General features: G+C 48.2%; 1 protein-coding gene across 8 annotated transcripts in view; it reads right to left on the bottom strand.

Annotated features, from left to right (window-relative positions):
• Window positions 1-14,505, bottom strand: part of RIPOR3 (RIPOR family member 3) — a 43,502-nt gene that overhangs the window by 27,990 nt on the left and 1,007 nt on the right. Inside the window, exon 1 of one of the 8 annotated variants that reach the window (XM_085558333.1) lies at window positions 640-14,498. The exons of 4 other annotated variants lie outside the window; for them this stretch is intronic. The gene's annotated coding sequence lies outside the window, so the exon portion shown is untranslated. Of the gene's footprint in view, window positions 1-639; window positions 14,499-14,505 lie in introns of those variants that run through there. 3 more of the 8 variants (XM_085558334.1, XM_085558335.1, XM_085558336.1) reach the window with 3 other exon arrangements.

Below are 14,505 nucleotides of genomic sequence, written 5' to 3'. Positions count from 1 at the left end.
GGCCAGAGTGTCCAGATCTCACAAAACCAGGGATGATGTCCTGGGGAGCAAAGGAGTTTCCTCCCTTTACCTCTGCCCCAAGAGCAGGAGGGTGAGCCCAGCAGTGAGCACAGAAATAGCAGCACAAATTAGAGGAGCCATTGCCAGGGGCAAGGGGAGCACCAAAGCACGGGAAAGCCACGGGGTCTGGACACAGCCTGGCAAAGCTTGTGAGAACTGGGCACAGCTCCCAGCTGCCAGGGCCCCGCCAGGGGTGCTGGGCTGCTTTAACACCTGGCACTTGGACAACCGAGACTTCGGCTCTCACAAAAAAATCAGAACAAAATTTATTTCAGATTCAAGGAGTAGGTTTGCTTGGGCCCGTTTCAGTGCCCCATTTGCCATGACAGATTTTGGTGTCTCAGCCCTGGTGTGAGCAGTGTCCAGGCAGGCTGGGCTCCCCTGGGCAGCCAGGACACACAGCCTGCACCTCTGCTGCCTCTCCCTGAGCTGCTCCTCGAGCCAAACGACCGTCACCCTCCACAAACAAAACATGGGGTCTGGTTGTGTTTATGGCTAAGCTTTTCCAGCCCTACTCACATCTTTAATTGTTTCTGGGCACAATGGTTTCAACAATTTTATGAGGAAAATATGACTCACCGACTTGCAGAATGTTTCTGCTGGTGTTTTGTGCTTCCAGTGAGTGGCCATGATTTTGTGTTGGCCCCTCCGAGAGGTCCACTGGGTGAATCCTTGCTGGAGGCAAGAGTTCATGTTTCCCTAAGGTTTGTGGTGCTCCAGCTGGGCATGGGCAGTGGGTAGGAGACACTTTCTCCTGGCTGTGTTTCTGCACAAACTGCACCAGCTCCTGCTTCCCTGGGCTCTGGTGGGCTCTGGCAGCCTGGGCAGGCTCCAGACCTCAGCAGTGGGCACCCCTGCTCAGAAATCAAATTATTGTCACCATAGAAAACAGCACAATTACTGACAGACACCAGCTGTGACAGACAGAGGCTGATTGTGGGCAGGTTTTGTGATCATGGCAATTTGCCTTCCACTGCCTGGTCAAACCTTCTCCTTACGCTTTTAGATGTTGTTATTTTTGTACATCATTTCATTTGTAAATATTGCACTCACTTTACTTGGAAAGACAAGAGAGCCACTTTATCTTCTAGTTCTGGGAACCAAGCAGAGTTTATTTCATTTTGTACTATCACAGCATAATACTGAATTCAGTGTCTGGTATCAACAGTTTATTAGAGGGGCTGGAGCCTTCCTGCTAAAATGTGGGGCTTAGATTTGAGCTATCAGGAGACTGCCCTGTGCACAGCAGAGCACACACGTTTGTTCCAGAGTTGCCACCTGGAATTTATGGGTTTTTTAGCAAAATTCACTTCATGACAGCCAAACAAAGGTGACATTGGGCTGTGCCTGTTCTGCACCATCTCTGCTGAAACCCAGCTTGGCTGCACAGAACCAAAGTCAGCAGTGATTCAGTGCAGGAACATTTAGGGCCTTCAGAGACCTTCCCTGGACTTCAGGAATGAGCTGATTCCAACTAATCATCAGCTGTTTCAACAAAAAGTCAGTCAAAGCTGTGGTTTTCATTCTGCTTCCCTGAATTTGTTATAAATTCTAACAGAATAACAGCTTTGCTGCTAGAATTGCATCAGCATCAGGGTTTTAGCTGAAAGAAATACATATTGCAAGCACTTCATGGGTGAAAAGACAACCCTAGCATAAGTACACCAAAAATCTTTAGCATAAGTTAAATTCAAGACTGATTTTGCAGACTGGACTATTTGCTTAGAACACATTGATGTAATCCCAATTCTTTTTCTCCTTGCCTGTTTCAAAAGGCAGGGCCAGTGGATTTAGCTGCCACTGCTGGGTGCTGCTGAGGGGTGCTGCCACAGCAGAGAAGGATTTGTGTTTCTGATAAAGAAACAAATCAGTTTGGCAGCCTGGATGACAGCCCTGCCAAAGGCTGGGGCTGCTCCAGCCTGGCCCAGGGCAGGGTTTGTGCCTCGCTGGGCAGAGCTGGCATGGGGAGCACCCAGAGCAGAGGGAGGGGGCGAGGGGCAGGGTCCTGGCTCAGCCCTGCCAGCTGTGCTGGAGGCTGCCTGGAGCACTGAGTGGCCTCTGGGCTGGATCCCCTGGGAAAAAACACCCCGAGCTCCATCCCTGCTTCCAGCATTCCTCAGGAAAACCATTGACCTCGGGAGCAATGTCTACTGCGCTGCATAAACATTCCAAATTTATCATTCAGGCCCCTTCCATTTCAAGTGGTTTTGTTAAGCTGTTTGACAAACATTCTATTTATACAGCGATGGGCAGAATGAAGAAAAATTTATCTTTCAGAAGAAAAAAAAATAATTTGAATTAGGGAGTCACACTCAGAGCCCTTGATCTCAGAATGCATCTCAAAATGGGTATTTTAGCACGACATCCCACCCAAACAGGCATCTTTTCTTCAGACAAATCCAGCCTGGGGCAAGATCTCCCAGCTCCAGGATTCCCAGCAGAATCTTTGGTGCAATTCCTGCAGCAGGGATTCTGCCCTGTGGCTGTCCCTGCTGGGAGCTGAGCTGCCCAGCACACACAGGGCACAGCCCCTGCAGACAGACATGGAAATGAGGGTTGAGATGGAGCTCATCTGCTCAAGCAGACCACTGAAAAGGGAGAGAAGGGACACAAACATCTTCCACCCATTCACCAGACATTTCTGCTGGGTTAGGATTGAGCAATATGAGCAATTACATCACAGGTTTGCTCTAGATGGAAGCTTTTGCTCCCCTGTGTAGCTGCACATGTCCCACAGAACTTCTTGACCTAAGCCTGTTTAACTCAGATTATGAGATGGGCCCTTTACTCTGCACCAAACTTACATCTCTCAGGTCCTATTTTGAAAACATCAAATGATTCAGGACTATAATCCCCACTCTCATAGGTACTTTAGGCCCTTAAGAGCAACTTAAATTTATTTTAATAAGAATTACATACAGACCTTGCATTATTTAGAAAGAGGACTTCAGCGTGTAACTAGTTTTGGTACTTTTGCAAATTTTATATATGCAGATTCAGCACTTGAATATATATTTAAATATTGCACATCTGACATACTTTCCTCCTAGCCATACTTAAGCCATTGAAATAAAATCAGATAAAGAGCTTTGATCCAAGTTATTGCTTTCCTCATTAGGCCCTCCCATAGCTCCTTGCCAGCTTCTGGAAATGGCATTCAGGAGTCTGGGCTCCCTGGGCAGCAATAAATCTGACTGTCACAGGCAGTGCTCTCAGACAGCGTGGCCGTGCTGGAGGTCAGGTCTGATGGCCCCGTTTCCAGGGGCTTCTCTGAACACACAGCTCAGATTTCCAGTCCAGGGAGAGCTGCTTTCCAAGCCTGCACCCCAAATGTTCCTGTGTTTGCAATCATTTTCCATCTCAGCACGCAGCTCCAAGTTCTGCTCTCGGTGACAGTGTGCACATCCAGAGGAAATTAATCAGCCATTTATTCCAGATTCCCAGCAGAATCCGGCAGCAGGAGCTGGCCTGGCCCATTAATGACCTGGGAATTGTTTTCCAAGCCACATGCCGTGGCCTCTCGGTGCCCCCCAGCAGCAGCAGCTGCCAGGGAGCGCTGGGGCAGCTCAGCACGGGTCACCCCAAGGGCTGTGCCCTTTCCCTCTCCTGGAAATGTGTTCTGGGAGAGGCTGGGAACCCCTCTGAGCAGGGCAGCTTACAAGTGATGCCCAGCTCCTCCACCTGGGACAGAGGAAAACCTGCCTGGCACCGAATGCCAGCAGCTCTGGCCCTGAGAGGCTCCTCCTTGCTAGTGGTGAGCCCCGAGGAGCATCCCTGGGTCACGCAGAGCTGCAGAGCTCATCCTCCCAGCCTGTGCCTCAGCCGTGCTACAAACACTCAGGTGTGGCCGTGGCTCCAGCCAGGCTTCGCATGCAGGAGCCAGCTCCAGCTTAATTAAGGCATGAGGAAGTCCTTCATCTCAGGGCTGCAGAGTCCCAGGGCCAAGTTTCAATGGCAGCACCATGATGGACAGAGAAATGCTTTGATTATTACACTGAGAAGAGTATTTAAGCAAATCAGATGACAAACTCCCAGCAGGAGTGAAATCTGATGTCCAACAGCATGGGGGGTGTAATTTGTTATCTCCAAACCCTGAATTCTGTGAATCACAGCATCCTGCTGCTTCTGAAGTGGGACAAGCCCTGTGTCATTTGCCTGTCTGACCAGGAAAATTGTCCCTTTACCAGGAATTGAACCATCCCACTTCCTGTTGCAAACATGGTTTATTCCCATAAACATTACCAGGATAATCTCGTGCCACAGAAATAAAGAGGTTGCTAAGTAAGGATCAGTATCCCAAAGAACACTGGAAAAAGAGGAAAAGTATATAAAATTTCATAGAAGAGAGAAATAGAAGGGACAAAGGTTTATGCTTTAAAGCCAAGTATTTACTTGTGGAAAACCCCAAGAACTTTGAAGGTATGTGGGTATAGCTGTAGTTTTCCCCTCACTTCTTACCAGTTCCTAATACACATGCTCTGACATTCATGGCCCACATTTTTTACACTGTTATTCTCTGCTTTTATTTGGTTTGGGCTTGTTTTTAATGAGGTGAACTCTGCACAGCCCAGCTCTAGCTCCTATAAAATCTGCATCTTAAATGGCCAGATTTAGTGATTTTTCTGTGGAGAGAAAAGCCCCCATGCTAACCACACAGCTGTACTTGGAACCAGATGTCTCACCCCTTTAAACTGAGCTAATGAGGACAGGAGTGTGGGCAGGAAAACTCCTGTCTAGGTCTTGCCTCTGGAATTGTGGAAAGAGTGCTGCAAAGCCTGAAACCTCCACAGAAGGGAAAGGGAGGAGGATGGGGATTCCTCCAGGAGGAAAATGCTGCACTTGCTTGGAGGCACTTGCACCCCAGAGCCCTGCTCACCCCAAAATCCCTTCTGCCCCTTAACCCACACAGGATCCCCAGGTGAGGGGAGCTGCCCTGACCCTGCTCAGCCATTCCAGAATCCCAGGCTGGCTCTGGTCACCTCTGCATTCAGCAGCTCTGAAGGGACTCTAAACTGCTCCTCTCAAGACTTACAAAGCAGACCCATTTGTGAGGATCAGACACTGTGAAAATCATGACTTCTGATAGGAATCTGACTAAACAAGAGCATTTTTAAAACTGGCTTTGCCCAACAGTGTGTGTGTGAAATAGGAAGAGCCCCCTGCTGCTAGTTCAGAAAGAGAGAAGATTTTTAGGACCATCACTTCTCTGCCCAGCCTCGCCCCCTCAGAGTCTCTGGGAGCATTGCCATCACTTCAGAGATGATCAACAGGACCTTGGAGGTCAGGATTTGGCTCTCAGACTGGAAAAATACAGAAGTGTGGCTTTTTTTCTTTTCTAGAAAAGATACATCAGATTCTCCCTCTGGTGCCTAGCTTAGCTTCTTTAAAACTGTGGTTCTTGATTTGGTTTTATGTGCTCTTCATCAGCCCTTCCCCTGCAGGGTGGAGCAGGTCCCTTGCACTGAGCCACAGCAGCAAGAAGGAATCTTCTGCTGAATTGAGTCTTGTGAGACACAGTCATCATGCAGAGCAAACTGGGTTTAGTGGGGCCCTAGTTCCCCTGGGGACTCCCATAATATAAATTATTAATAATAAAAATAAACATTGGCTAGCTTGAACTTCTCTTCATTCCCTTAGAGCTTATTTTTGTGATGGAATTAGCTAAATAAAGCCCACTTGAAAGAATGTTTAATTGCAAAGTATCCAAGGACAACAAAATGGAACTAATTGGTTCTTAGATATTAAACATTCAAAAGGAGATGGCTTTGGAAACAGCTGAAAGACTAAAGTGCATTAGGATACAAATGGTGCAGCGAGCAGCTGAGGAAAGTGCAGTCTAAACTGGACTACATTTACTTTTAAACCAGATATTCAAGTTTAGTCAGTCTGGCCCTGCCTGGAAGACAGCTTTGGACTGTTTCAAGCCTAAACAGAATTACAGCAACACTCGCTGGAAAGTTATAAAATCAGAGGAGGCAAACTTGTGTACTGACTTCTGGGCATCATTTGCCCAGGAAACCCTACAAAACCTGCAGGGGTTGCTGCTTCCTGAGCACCCCTTGAATCTCCCCCAGCCTCCAGAAGGCACCCGAGCCAGGGCTGCTGGATGTGGTTTTTGTAAAGCAGTGTTTTCTGCCAGCACAGCTCCCAGGAGCGTGGCTGTGCTTCCACCAGAGCCTGGGACCTCCTCTGCACACCCCTTCCTCCAGCCCTGGCTTTGTGTGCTGCTGCTTCATTCAGGTGTTCACAGGCAGCAAATAGAAGGAATCCGTTTGCTCCTGTGAAAACTCCTCTCCCTATTCATTAGAAGTTAAGTAACTATTTAACCACAATTATTTCAGACTTGTCTCTAGCAAGACTAGGAAGTGATGGCCCTAACGTGACTGACATTTGCAAACAAGAAAAACCCCCCTGCATTAAAAGGGAGCAAGAGCAGATAAGTCATAACAAAAATCATACAGGAAAGACAATTTTAAAAATTAATGAGTGGTAGGAGAATTTTTCTCTGGAGGAGCAGAGTGTGCAATGGAATCAGACTGGTGCTCAGCACTGTCTCATCAGCAACATGTTTACTCTCCCACTTATCAATGACTGACAGCGAGGAGGCCTCTGCCAGAGATAAGAAATTCCTGGAAATGTCAGGGCCCCCAGAACACCCAGCCCAAGCACACGAGAGCTGCTCCTGGAAGAAAAAGGCAACTGGAAGTGCTAAGCAGAAGTTGCTCAGCAGGATCAGTCACATCAAACCACTTCAACATTTAGGCCAAAAGCTAGTGTAATTTAAGGTCCCTTGAAATGTTATGAATACTATCGACAAACACGGCGAGAGTCACTCATGAAAATGCAGTTCAGCTTTGTGCACAAAAAAATCAATCAGCTCTCTGTCCCAGACTTCTTCAAAGACTCTGAACCCAACTGTTTGTTCCCTGGGGACCCAAAGCTTTTACTGCAGCTAACACATCTGCTTAGTGTTTCCTATTTTTCAGCATCACAAGGAGTTTTTCTTAGACCTTGGACTGGTTTACTCAGCGTCTCTGGAGCAGTGATCTCCTGAACCCCCACTGGAGATCCTCAGCAGAGCTGCCATGGACAATGCACAGAGCAGGGACCTTCCTGGCAGAAAGGCACCCTTGGGTTACCTTCCAAATTCAGAAATAAAACATCCTGACAAGTGATTCCAGCACTACAGCAGTGCAGAAGCAGCTCCAAATGCAGACTGACACAATTACAGCAGCAGGGGCAGGCAGTGCATTTATGTCCTAACAGAAATGTGGAGTTTTCCTCTATATGATTTGGCTTCCTCAAGATGGATATTTTACAAGAAGATACAGTTTTACTGTATTGTAAACATGATTTGACAATTACAGGTCAAAGTAGCCTCACTTATTGCTTTAAATAAAGCTAAAAGTAGTCCAATTCATACATACACACATGGGAAAAAGATTCACCATGTGTTACTACAGCTCTGGGGAAACAGCACAGGAATTATGTCTGGACTGGAGACCTTACCAGAAGATGCAGTGTGTGCTCTCATCCAGAACCTTCTCCTGCAGAGCATGTTCTCCTTATAATTGTGGTTTCGTTCTTGAAGATCCCAAGCTCAAGCAATTTTGAGATACTTTGCATTGCTACTTAAATGTTTTGCACTTCTGCTGTTTGTTTGCAGGCGGCTGGGATGCCCGCGCTGATTTTCTAAGGTTATTTAAATTCTTCTTTATTTGTTAACAAATTATGTTGTTGCACAACACATTGGCATGTGAAGCCTTCAGAAAAAGGGAGAGGCACCACTGGGCCTCAGTGGAATTAGGAAGGAGCTGCAGTGAGCTCAGCAGAGTTAACAAAGGACAGCTCTATTGTCCCAGAGCCTGCTGTGCCTGACTGAAGGAACATTTCGGTATGTCAGGGCTCTGCAGAGGGGCCTCACCTTCCAGCTCGGTGTCTGGGCTCCATGTCAGACAACAGTGGCACATTTCCATCCAGGTGGCACATTTCCATCCAGCCTGGGCCCTTGGTGCTGCACGAACAGCACCAAGGACCTGCAGTTACATTTACAACAAATTTACACAGCACTGTGTGCTACTGCAGACTCAAAGCCAGGCATTCCCACACACAATCCCCCAATAAATGCTCTTCTCTCTCTGCCACTCCAAAAATCCAGGTCACTAACTTGCTACAAACCACTTGCCTTCAAAACTTCAGCAAAGCCAGTGAAGTTTGTGGGATCAGGTCTCAGCCTCGTGCCCTGGGTGGCAGTGCTGGCTCGAAGGGCTGCACTGGGAATATCCCCTGGAAAACCCTGGCCTGCCATTTAACTGCACACAGCCTGTCCAACAAAATCCTTCCTTACAGTCTGGAGAAGTCTTCTAAACTCTTTCTGTGACATTTCAATTACGTAATGGAAACTCCGAATTTCAGTGCCCAGGGAAAGGGAAGGTTATGGAGGTTCTTCTGCACCAGTAAAAGTACAAACCTGTTCACAGCAACATTAAAGCTGCAAACATTCAGACTTTAAAGCACACTGAGGCCTTGGAATTGCTTCCCTGTTTATCTGTTCAGGCCCAGTATTGGAAAATTATATTTCCCTCTTCAAGTCTGTAGCAATTTCAATAACAAAACAGAGGTTATGTAAGTGCAGAGAATTATGGAACAATATAAGTGGAAAGTATATAGTTTTAAAATTCATTTGAATAACTCAAATACAGCTGAACTGACATTATTCACACTTTCCAGTCTTAGTCAATACTGGATTGAAACCAAGCACAAGGCATTTCAGGCCCGAAGGAGGTTTTTAAGAAAATTACAAGTACCTATATTTCCAGTTTACAATGCCTGTCTGGGAAAGCTCCACTGCCTGAGGAAACACCAAGCTGCCTTCTCATGGGATCAAACAGCAGAGATGTGAAGTAGTTAAGGAGCAGCCTGTAAACACAAGGGCTGACTCCACCCCAGGAGCTCCAGAGCAGGAACCTGGATGCAAACCCTGGGTCCCAGGCAGGCAGGGCTGCAGCTCCAGAGCCACGTTCCCACTGCAGCCCAGCTCTGAGCTGAGCAGACCCCACAGACCCCAGCTCCCAGCCCAGCTCTGAGCCATGCAGACCCCACAGACCCCAGCTCCCAGCCCAGCTCTGAGCAGTGCAGACCCCACAGACCCCAGCTCCCAGCCCATTTCTGAGCAGTGCAGACCCCACAGACCCCAGCTCCCAGCCCATTTCTGAGCAGTGCAGACCCCACAGACCCCAGCTCCCAGCCCATTTCTGAGCCATGCAGACCCCACAGACCCCAGCTCCCAGCCCATTTCTGAGCCATGCAGACCCCACAGACCCCAGCTCCCAGCCCAGCTCTGAGCAGTGCAGACCCCACAGACCCCAGCTCCCAGCCCAGCTCCCAGCCCATTTCTGAGCCATGCAGACCCCACAGACCCCAGCTCCCAGCCCAGCTCTGAGCTGAGCAGACCCCACAGACCCCAGCTCTGCATTCCCCCACACCCCGGGCTGGAGCTGCCCCTGGCAAAGGAGCACAGGAGAAAAATGAGTTTCTTATCAGGCTGGCAGATCTCCCTGGGTGATGTAGAGCCTGTGGAGCTGCCAGGACTGCAGTGAGGGACGTGGCATGCAGCCCAGCTCCAGAGCTCCGAGGCTGCAGCCCAGTGCTCTGGCAGGACACTTGCAGAGAGCTGAAACTGCTTTCTGAGGCACAGACCACTGCTCCCAGCTCGGGACACCTGGATAGATTTCTGTTCTAATCGATTTTCCTCAAAGGAAAAGTGAAGATCCCAGATTTGTACAAGAATTGGTAAAAAAGGGAATAAATTGTGTATTTCCAGACTCAGGGGTATTTCAAAGTCTGGCTATAGGAAAACAGCTTTAACAACCATAACTCTCACAGAGGAATACTGAACAGGCAGGTAAGGACAGGAGGTTCCTCAGGATAATCCTGAGTGTCCATTCCCTCCCAGCCACGGGCAGCATCGTGCACACAACTGCATCTGGCAAAATCTTTCCATCACTGCAGAGAGCCAGACTTCACCTTGGCTTTTGGTAAGATAAAGCAGTTATGGCTCTTTCAGTTCCACAGCCAGCAGTATTTCCAAATGTGCAGGGACAAAGGCCTCCCGACTGCATGAAGCACAAAGAACTGTGGAAACAAAGCTCCTTATGTCTGGATTGTGACCTTGTTAAAGTCCTGCCAGGGCTGGGACCCTCCTGGATGCTCCTCTCGTTACTCTCCCCAAACAGAATGCAGGATAAAGATGTTATGCTGCGGTCAAAAATGTCAAAAGGACATACTAACGTAATTCACATTGCATTTTGTTCAGACAAGTATTTGCATAACAGCTGAGAAAAGAGTGTGTTGAATAGAGCATCGCTGTTTTGAGAAAAAGAAACACTAGCTAAAATCAAGGGCTTTGGCTACTTTAAGGCTTCCTAGGCAAAATTAGATCAACATATTTCCTGTAAACATTCCCTCTTTTCATCAGCATGTCAGTTGTAGTAAGGAGAATGTGATCCTAATTCTCAGCACCCAAATCTGGGACAACTATAAAGTCAAATGTTTTCTTACTTTCACAGAAACAACTGTGACTGGAAATATTTTTCAAAGCATGTTGCAAGTGGAGGTAAGTAAATCAGCTAGCACACAGCACATTTTTAAAGGAAAAAAGTTTCTAAAAGTGAATCAGGATTTAATAAAAAATGTCTCTGAGGTACATAAGTCATGCCCATAATAGAATATTTTTCAATTTTCAACCCTGTATAGAGAATTTTAAACCAATAGCAGATGTACGAAACAAAAGCAAAATTGTCCCTTGTTCTCTGCTGTGCACACACATAGAGAGAAACAAGGCAACCAAGGAGAGGCTCTCAAACATTTTCCACAAGAAAGACAATTTGCTTACAATTCCTTCTCCCTTTAAATTGTTTCTGTGGCAACACATCTGGTGCTGTAGTTCTGGGCCAGAACATTAACTATCCTGAAAGAAGAAAGTTATGTTGTTGTTCTGCCTTGCAAGAACGTGAGGCAGAGAGAGATCTGTGAGCTCACGTAACCAGGTCACCCCTCCTGCCTCCCAGCACACAGAGCAGCAGCCACGGGCATTTCTGCATAGCTTAAAATGGCAAGTTTTAAAACATTTCAACAAAACTCTCATGGTGAACACAGTCTATAAGCCAGGGATTTTTTAAAATAAAATGATGAGTGCTTTGCTACTGCTGTTCCTACAGTGTGAAATAAATAAATTATCCAGCTGAGAGGAGCAAGGTTCATTCCCTGATCACAGGCATAACTCTGCTATGCAGTGGAGCAGGACTGATGCTGCTCTCTTACCTCCCAGCACTGCACAAAGGCTGCTGCATCATCCCCATTTCACTCCTGGCCTGTACAGCCCCTCTGCCCCAGCACGAGGCACCCCCCCAGAGCCACAGGGCCAGTGCTGCTGCAAACCCCCCCAGCACATCCAGTGCCAGCTGTGCCCAGCCCTGGGCTCTGAGTGCCACTCCAGGGACACCTGGGACACCCCCAGGATGGGCTCCAACCCTCCCTGGGCAGCCAAGGCCTGAGCACCCTTCCAGTGACAAAATTCTTCCCAAAACACGCAGCCTTGGCCTCTTCAAGCTCTCGAGGACCAATAGATTTTACATTATGGAAATAATGGAAGTAGATTTTTGCTACTTCATCAAGCAGATCAGAGATGGATTCACAGAAAGAACACGAACAATAAAATGTCACTGACACAGTTACTGTCCCAATAATAATTGCATCTGTTCTCCATTAAATAGTTTTTATTATTTAATTTGAAACAGCTAAATTCCCATCTAGAGCAGTTACATATAAATCTGTTTGCTAACTACACTTAGGGTATTTCTGTATTAATGACAAGATCATCTCAGTGTTCTGATCTGGATTACTGGTGATTAAATACCTTGTCTGTCTGAAAAGCAAGTTTTTGCCCTTAAAAGTTGAACTGAATAAAAATGATAGTTTTCAGTCATTCTATCTTTGAAGACATACTGGTTTAAAACAGTCTGTCCTCAGGGAGAATAAACTGGCAGCAGAGATGGAAATTTGAAAGAAGTGGATAAAACCTGGTATTTCATGTATGTCCCTGTTGTGCTTCTGCAGGCACATCCGAGGATGGGAACTGAAGCCAGGGCCCCGAGCACCTGTAGCCATTAAAGGCTGGCTGCTGTCCTTGCACAACTCACTGTCTGTAACTTTGGATTGTCACCAGCTAGTCACCTTCCAAAATATCCTGTGCTGGCCAACAACAGTCGGGATAATTCAGCTCTGTCTGTTCCCTCTTTCTCAGCCTTTTGGCTAAGATCAAGTGTGCACATTCAAATAATATTAAACCTACTATTTTACACAAATTATCTCCTTCAATTCCAGTCTTTCTATTTATTTCATCCAAATGGAACCAATTAATAACCCCTCTGAGACAGCTCCCCCTCCCTTGCTTTATCTTGGATAACTTTCTCTACCCAGAACCTCTGCCTTGTCCAGGTGCTCTGTAACCCCACATTGCCACTCCCCAGACCCTGAGACACGTGAGGATCACAACTTACCCCTCCCCACAGACTGAGCCTGGTTTCCCTTTCCAGCCAGAGGGGCTCGGGTCCATTGCTCAGACTCTTTATGGGGATATTGCAAAGGAGCATTTGGGAAGAATTGGCTTGGAAGGGAATAAAGTGGCACTGGTGGATGTGCTGTTCCAGGATCCCAGCTCCCTGCCTGGATTGCTCCACAGGAACCCAGGGCTGGGGAGAACATTGTGGAGCAGCTGTGCAGCTGCTCTTTGTCCTGACAGAAGGAAACCATCCCCTGTCCTTGGGGAATCCATTACATAACTCCATCACTCCCTTCTGGCCTGCCCCGGCCCGTGCTGCTGACAGAGCACCCTGCAGCTCTGAGCGCCTCCAGGACGGAGCCCTGGCTCAGGATGGGGTCCTGGCAGCTCAGGGGAGCCCTTTCACTCCCCCAGAGGCATCCAGGCTCTAACTGGAGGGGGAATGCTGCCAGCTTCACGTGAACCACCAGCTCCCACGTGTTGCATCTCACACGTTCCTCTCCAGACCTGGGGCAGGAGGAGGCTGGGCCTGCCACTCCAAGACAGCTCCAGCCCATTTTGGCAGGGTTTGTGCAGCTCTTCCTGCACGGCTACACGTGGTGCTTGTGTCATTCACTGTGCAGGATTCAGAGCAGAGAAGGGATGAGCTGCATGACCCAGGAATACAACAGAGAGGGAGCTCCTCACTGCACACTCCTTCAGCCACAGCATCTGTGGTGAGCCTCTCCATTCAGCATGCAATATTCCATCAGACATATTTTGCACTGTTTACTACCCTTGCAAATTATCTTCCTCTGCTTTTCTTGTTTTTAATTAAGGTCTTAAAAAAAAAAGAAGTAAGCACCTCATCAATAGGTGTAGCTCCCATTTTGCAGCTGTGAAAACACAGGTATGGGCAGATTAAGTCTTGATCCCAGCAAAGGAAATTACTGAATCAGGAGTTTGAGTACTGGTGCTGGTTCAATACAAGAAATGGCTCCAGAAGTATATAACCTTATTTTTCAAACTTCTTCAAGTTTCTTTGGTTGATTAACAACTCTACTTCCATATGGCCCAACTTATTTAAAACACTTTTTAAAAGGGGAAATTAAACTCTGTCTGAATCAAAACGTAACTGGGCTGTGACCCAAAACCTCAACTTGTATTTACACGAATAAGCAATAAAAAAAAAAAAAAAAAAAAAAAAAAGGCAAATAAAATGTAATCTTTGCACAGACAAAGAGAGTTAACTAAAACATAACCAGCTCATGCAACAACACCTCCAAAAGGCAAACTCGACGGGATGGCACAAAGCTCTCCTGCTCCTCTCACTGTTCCACCTGCTCCAGCCAGGTGCTGTCGGGCCGGGGATTCCGGGGTGTTTCCTGCCGGGAATGCCTTCACCCCGGACAAAAAGCGACCGAGCCTCTCTGCGAGGGTGCAGCCCCTGCGGGAGCCTTGGCATCCCTGAGGCTTGCCCGCTCGCAGACGCTCGCCTGCCCCGCAGGTGACCGGGTCCCCCAGGTGACCGCATCCCCCAAGTGACCGCATCCCCCTGGTGACCACAGCCCCGCAAGTGACCGGGTCCCCCAGGTGACCGCATCCCGCAGGTGACCGCATCCCCCTGGTGACCACAGCCCCGCAGGTGACCGGGTCCCCCAGGTGACTGAGTCCGGTAGGTGACTGCATCCCCCTGGTGACCGCACTCCCCAAGTGACCACAGCCCCCAGGTGACCGCATCCCCCAGGTGACCGCATCCCGCAGGTGACCGCATCCCGCAGGTGACCGAGTCCCGGCTCAGGTGTCCGTGTCCCCGCCAGCTGCTGTCCCCTGCCGGCAGCGCAGCTCTCCCCCGCGGGCGGAGCGGGTGCCCCGCGCCCCCCGAGCCCCTCTCCGTGCCCAGG

Source organism: Lonchura striata, chromosome 20 (assembly GCF_050655825.1).
Source record: "Lonchura striata isolate lonStrDom1 chromosome 20, ASM5065582v1, whole genome shotgun sequence".
NCBI lineage: Eukaryota > Metazoa > Chordata > Aves > Passeriformes > Estrildidae > Lonchura > Lonchura striata.
This window is presented reverse-complemented; position numbering and strand designations above follow the sequence as displayed.